This window comes from Anguilla rostrata, chromosome 11 (assembly GCF_018555375.3).
Source record: "Anguilla rostrata isolate EN2019 chromosome 11, ASM1855537v3, whole genome shotgun sequence".
Lineage (NCBI taxonomy): Eukaryota > Metazoa > Chordata > Actinopteri > Anguilliformes > Anguillidae > Anguilla > Anguilla rostrata.
In genome coordinates, this window is record NC_057943.1 from 668,970 (window position 1) to 676,469 (window position 7,500).

Genomic DNA, 7,500 nt, shown 5'->3' on the forward strand with positions numbered 1-7,500 from the left:
ACCACTCCGAGCCCAAACACTAACCCTAAAACACACAGCTCCCCACAGCTCTCCCATCTAAGTACTAACCACTCCGAGCCCTAACCCTAACCCTAAAACACACAGCTCCCCACAGCTCTCCCATCTAAGTACTAACCACTCCGAGCCCTAACCCTAACCCTAACTCCATTTGACACTGAGCATCTCTCCCTCTCACTCACGCACATACATACGTACGCACACACACATGCACACGCACACTCGCGCGCACACACACACACACATGCACACACACATGCATACTCACATACACACACAGCCTCTTGTCAACACTGGCTGTGCTAAAGAGGAAGAGCTGCCTGTTTGTTCCAGCAGTGGAGATGTGAATGGCAGTGAGTCTAAGAAGCTCTGGGTCTAGCCAGATCCCTCCAGATCCCACCAGATCCCACCAGATCCCGCCAGATCCCGCCAGATCTCACTGGCTGCAGTTTCTGCCATGCTGCTGTGTTTGTGCAGCAGCGCTACAGAGCAGGTTCCCATCATGTACCAGTGCCCCTCTGCCTGGGGAAACACACAGAAATGGTGTTGCCAGGGATGGTTCAGCGTTAGTCACGCAGCGCTTTGCATTCTGTGGCAGACGCTCCTGGTTTTGGTGCCCTGGTTGGTCTCCCCTCTGTGCTGTGGTACTGACCCCTCTGTGCTGTGGTACTGACCCCTCTGTGCTGCGGTACTGACCCCTCTGTGCTGCGGTACTGACCCCTCTGTGCTGCGGTACTGACCCCTCTGTGCTGCGGTACTGACCCCTCTGTGCTGCGGTACTGACCCTCTGGGCTGTGGACTGACCCCTCTGGTGCTGTGGTACTGACCCCTCTGTGCTGTGGTACTGACCCCTCTGGGCTGCGGTACTGACCCCTCTGTGCTGTGGTACTGACCCCTCTGTGCTGTGGTACTGACCCCTCTGTGCTGCGATTCTGACCCCTCTGTGCTGCGGTACTGACCCCTCTGTGCTGCGGTACTGACCCCTCTGTGCTGCGGTACTGACCCCTCTGTGCTGTGGTACTGACCCCTCTGGGCTGTGGTACTGACCCCTCTGGGCTGTGGTACTGACCCCAGACGGCTGGTGTAGACAGGTGTGCAAACACAGACGATACCTGCGTAAAGAGTGGGAAGAATTTTATTACTGACTATAAACCGCCTTTTATTCCACGCGTCGCTGCGTTCACTGTCATAATAAAACCATGCATATCCATAAATAACTTAACGCGCAGAACACGGGCTGCAGGTTAGCGGGATGTTCGTGTTTCAGTTCTGGCTCTAATGAAGGTGTATGATTCTGAAACTGTGACCCCGTTAATCAGGAGGTTTCTCCCCCGGCTGGTGTGTGTGTGTGTTCAGCTCGTGTGTGTGTTCAGCTCGCCCGCGTGCTCGTGTGTGTGTTCAGCGCGCTCGTGTGTGTGTTCAGCTTGTGTGTGTGTTCAGCTCGCCCGCGTGCTCGTGTGTGTGTTCAGCGCGCTCGTGTGTGTGTTCAGCTCGCGCGTGTGTTCAGTCTTCTCACACTTATCTTGGTGAATAGATTTCAGTTTCTCTGCAATCAACACAGAGCCTACATTCTCCATGACGTTAATTAAGCCTGCAGTTTCTAATGTTTTCATTTGTGAGAATTCTGCAGTTTTTTTTCTTCATATAAATCCTTATGTAAAATGCCCCTCCGTGCCTAAGTGACTTTGGTGAGCTGCATTTCTCCTGTCTGCTCTGACCCCTGTAGGACTGTAGGACCCCTCATCATGTGTGGAACACCCCCCCCCCCAGCCCCCCTCCCCCCAAAGAAAACACTTTCAACATTTTCAGTTTTGGGAAACAGTATGAAGCTTGCGCAGTTGGAAACTCATCAATGAGCATGTTCACAAAGAAGCCACAGTAGGTATTGACGTGATCATGGATGTTAAGGGTCTCTCTCTCATTAGGGCTCAGGGTCTCTCTCTCTCTCATTAGGGCTCAGGGTCTCTCTCTCTCATTGGGGCTCAGGGTCTCTCTCTCTCTCATTAGAGCTCAGGGTCTCTCGCTCTCTCATTAGAGCTCAGGGTCTCTCTCTCTCATTAGGGCTCAGGGTCTCTCTCTCTCTCATTAGGGCTCAGGGTCTCTCTCTCTCTCATTAGGGCTCAGGGTCTCTCTCTCTCTCTCATTAGAGCTCAGGGTCTCTCTCTCTCTCCTTAGAGCTCAATGCTATAGATCACCAACAGGATCTATAGCAAATCCAGGAAAAGTCAAAGAGCAAAGTCCACTGGAACAGCCTACCTGTTTGATTGTTTATAAAAATGAAAAAAAAAAATTCTTTCATAATTTAGAATATGAAAGAATAAATTGCTTAACGTGCAAATGTATAAAATGTGGCGACAGTCCTTCAGATCCGTGACCACATTTATCTAAACTTGACTCCGACAAAAATGTACAATTACACCAAAGATTTTGTTCTGAATATTAATGGGAACCCAGTGATTATTGTTTCATAAAATTATCAGTAACCTGATGGAGTTCTACTCGTGTCAATTACTAACCTGTGTGTGGTTGCTATGTCATCCATACATATGGTGATATGGCAACAGTAACACATAGCAACAGCAATGAGAATCATGTCACACGTCACATTCTGTGGATGTTATGCACGCCATTGCCTGCAATCTCTCTTTCTCTCTCTCTCCCTCCCTCTCTCTCTTTCTCTCTTTCCCTCCCTCTCTCCCTCTCTCTCTCTCTCTCTCTCTCCCCCTATCCCTCCCTCTCTCTCTCCCTCTCTCTCTTTCTCTTTCCCTCCCTCTCTCCCTCTCCCTCTCCCTCTCCCTCCCTCCCTTCCTCCCTTACATACGCACACACATTAATCCTAATCCTCCCTTTTATGGGCAAGCGGCTGAGCTGATCGGGCTGATCTGAAAGTGGACATCAGGTCCCTTAGAATGATTGACTCCCTGTGTCTGATTAAGTGGTGAAAATGTGGCTAATTATTCTGGGCCCCGGAGCTCAGCACATGCTAATTGGACAGCGAAGATAATGGCTCATGGATTTCAGGATATGGCTTTCAGACTAAATAACAAAAACATGTTTAATATTCTATATTCCTCTCAGTGCATATGGACGTAGGTTTGTTTCACACACACACACACACACACACACACACACACACACACACACACACACACACTCACACACATACACACAGACCCAGATACTCACACTCACACTTACATTCACACACACAGACACCCTGCATTCCATATACCAAGTTTTGTATTTATCTTGAAAATGTTTGAGCTCATTTTGATACATGTCTAACAGATTTTATAAAAAGAAAACTGACTATAAGGTCATGTTATGCTAAGTGAAAAACAACATGCTAACTCAGTCTGTCAAACTCTTCTGGAGTCATTTTGGAAGGTGTGGATGGGTAATGATGCTGGTATAGCAGGGTAATGATGCACTGTGTAGGAGCTGGTATAGCAGGGTAATGATGCGCTGTGTAAGAGCTGGTATAGCAGGGTAATGATGCACCGTGTAAGAGCTGGTATAGCAGGGTAATGATGAACTGTGTAGGAGCTGGTATAGCAGGGTAATGATGCTGGTATAGCAGGGTAATGATGCACAGTGTAGGAGCTGGTATAGCAGGGTAATGATGCACAGTGTAGGAGCTGGTATAGCAGGGTAATGATGCACTGTGTAGGAGCTGGTATAGCAGGGTAATGATGCACAGTGTAGGAGCTGGTATAGCAGGGTAATGATGCACAGTGTAGGAGCTGGTATAGCAGGGTAATGATGCACAGTGTAGGAGCTGGTATAGCAGGGTAATGATGCACAGTGTAGGACCTGGTATAGCAGGGTAATGATGCACAGTGTAGGAGCTGGTATAGCAGGGTAATGATGCAGTGTGTAAGAGCTGGTATAGCGAGAGACAGAGAGAAAACGGGGAAAAAGAGAGAGAAAGGGGTAGAGAGGGACAGAGAGAGTGGGAGATAGTGAGAGAAGAGGGAGAGAGCGAAGGAGCAAAGGGGGGAGAGAAAGAGAGAGATAGAGAGAGAGCACAGCCAGAGGCGCCCCATGTGACTATGCTAATCGGAGGCGCTCTTGATGTGAGCACAGAGCTGGAGACGGGATTAGCAGTCAGCTGACTCTGCTCTCCTCTCCTGCTGATCAAACGCAGGAGCCCAAGGTCCCTTCATCTGGCAGGAAGTTAGACCCCTAACGGGGCCCTTTCAGCATAAGGAGCTTATTCCAGTCAGTGAACGCAGTGGCGTCAATGCAACACAAGCAGATATCACACTCTCTCTCTCCTTCTCCCTCTCTCTCTCTATCACACTCTCTCTCTCCCTCTCCCTCTCTCTCTCTATCACACTCTCTCTCTCCCTCTCCCTCTCTCTCTCTATCACACTCTCTCTGTTCCTTTCCCTCTCTCTCTCTATCACACTCTCTCTCTCCCTCTCCTCTCTCTCTCTATCACACTCTCTCTCCCTCTCTGTCCCTCCATTTCTCTGTCCCTCTCTCTCACACACTCTCTCTCTCTCTCTCCCTCTCTGTCCCTCCCTTTCTCTGTCCCTCTCTCTCTCAGTCTATCTCTTTCTCTCCCCCCCTCACTCTCCTCTCTCCCTCTCCCTCTCCCTCTCTCTATCTCTTAGGACAGCTGTAAATGGTGTACTGTGGAGCACATATACAGTATAAAATCACAGTATAACACCACACAACAAAAGAACAAACAGAAGAGAGTCTAGCGCTGAAGATTTACTGTAGAAAGAAAATAACTGTTTGAATTATTGAATCAGAAATAAATCTGAGGTATAGAAAAGCCAAGGGAGTCCATTCAGGGGTAAAACTGTGTAAAACACAGTAAAGCACTCTGTCCTACATGCCATATAACATGGCAGGCAGAGTTTTCTGGTGTTTGAAGTACATGAAAGAAATATAATATTGATTTCAAGCCTGCTGCTGCTGACTGAGAATACATAACGATTTCAGACGGTACGTTCAAAAAATACAATAATAGTATGAACTATTGCAAATAGTTACACACAGCATTTGAATATACGTGTGAATAGTATCGGAATATCAGAAATCAAACATGAGCTTCAAGTCCTGTCCTGCTGCTTCTAAACATAAGAGCATCAAAACAGGGTCGTGACCACAGGTCCCCACAGCGACCCAGAACAGGGTCGTGACCACAGGTCCCCACAGCGACCCAGAACAGGGTCGTGACCACAGGTCCCCACAGCGACCCAAATCAGGGTCGTGACCACAGGTCCCCACAGCGACCCAAATCAGGGTCGTGACCACAGGTCCCCACAGCGACCCAAATCAGGGTCGTGACCACAGGTCCCCACAGCGACCCAGAACAGGGTCGTGACCACAGGTCCCCACAGCGACCCAGAACAGGGTCGTGACCACAGGTCCCCACAGCGACCCAGAACAGGGTCGTGACCACAGGTCCCCACAGCGACCCAGAACAGGGTCGTGACCACAGGTCCCCACAGCGACCCAGAACAGGGTCGTGACCACAGGTCCCCACAGCGACCCAGAACAGGGTCGTGACCACAGGTCCCCACAGCGACCCAGAACAGGGTCATAACCACAGGTCCCCACAGCGACCCAAAACCATGGTCCTGTAGGTAAGGTTTGCACAAATCATGCACACAGCTCTGGAGCCACATAGGCACTAGCACTTCACTGTTGATCTGTAGCCAGCTGGAAGACTACTTGTCACAGTTTTTAAAGATCAGCTAGGAGACATAAGCTTTAACACACAAGACAGCCTGTCTGCTTTCTGTTTCCTGATATTAGTTTTTAATGAGTGGCTTACACCCACAGATGTTAGTACTGGTGTATAACACAGCATTCTTTGTCTATAAAAAACACACGTCAAATTTGTTCTGATTTCAGTTCGCTCGAGTTTACCTCACAACTTTTGAGACCAGCACACAGCCAGGCCTAAACCAGGGACCAGCACACAGCCAGGCCTAAACCAGAGACCAGCACACAGCCAGGCCTAAACCAGGGACCAGCACACAGCCAGGCCTAAACCAGGCCTAAACCAGGGACCAGCACACAGCCAGACCTAAACCAGAGACCAGCACACAGCCAGGCCTAAACCAGGCCTAAACCAGAGACCAGCACACAGCCAGGCCTAAACCAGGGACCAGCCACGCCAGGCCTAAACCAGAGACCAGCACACAGCCAGGCCTAAACCAGAGACCAGCACACAGCCAAGCCTAAACCAGAGACCAGCACACAGCCAGGCCTAAACCAGGGACCAGCACACAGCCAGGCCTAAACCAGAGACCAGCACACAGCCAGGCCTAAACCAGAGACCAGCACACAGCCAAGCCTAAACCAGAGACCAGCACACAGCCAGGCCTAAACCAGAGACCAGCACACAGCCAGGCCTAAACCAGGCCTAAACCAAGGACCAGCACACAACCAGGCCTAAACCAGGCCTAAACCAGGGACCAGCACACAGCCAGGCCTAAGCCAGAGACCAGCACATAGCCAGGCCTAAACCAGGCCTAAGCCCCCCTCCCTGCGCGCTGCCCCCCCTCCCCACACGCCGCCCCCTCCCCGCGCGCTGCCCCCCCTCCCCACACGCCGCCCCCTTCCCACGCGCTGCCCCCTCCCCACACGTCTCACACGCCAGCATCCTCAGGCCTGTTTCAGAGGGGCAGGGTCAAATGCACGTGAGCTCAGGTGAGGGATCTGGGAGGGAAGAGCCTGAAGCAGCCAGGTGCAGCCAGGTGCAGCCAGGTACAGCCAGGTACAGCCAGGTGCAGCCAGGTGCAGCCAGGTGCAGCCAGGTGCAGCCAGGTGCAGCCAGGTGCAGCCAGGTACAGCCAGGTGCAGCCAGGTGCAGCCAGGTACAGCTAGGTACAGCCAGATGCAGCCAGGTACAGCCAGGTACAGCCAGGTGCAGCCAGGTACAGCCAGATGCAGCCAGGTACAGCCAGGTGCAGCCAGGTACAGCCAGTATACGCAGATGCAGCCAGGTGCAGCCAGGTACAGCCAGGTAGAGTCAGGTGCAGCCAGGTGAGCGCAGTACAGCCAGGTGCAGCCAGGTGCAGCCAGGACAACCAGTACAGCCAGGTGCAGCCGATGCAGCCAGGTACAGCCAGGTGCAGCCAGGTAGAGCCAGGTACAGCCAGGTGCAGCCAGGTACAGCCAGGTACAGCCAGGTGCAGCCAGGTGCAGCCAGGTACAGCCAGGTGCAGCCAGGTGCAGCCAGGTACAGCCAGGTACAGCCAGGTGCAGCCAGGTACAGCCAGGTGCAGCCAGGTACAGCCAGGTACAGCCAGGTGCAGCCAGGTACAGCCAGGTGCAGCCAGGTGCAGCCAGGTGCAGCCAGGTGCAGCCAGGTACAGCCAGATGCAGCCAGGTGCAGCCAGGTACAGCCAGGTACAGCCAGGTGCAGCCAGGTACAGCCAGATGCAGCCAGGGGCAGCCAGGTGCAGACAGGTGCAGCCAGGTGCAGCCAGGTACAGCCAGGTACAGCCAGGTGCA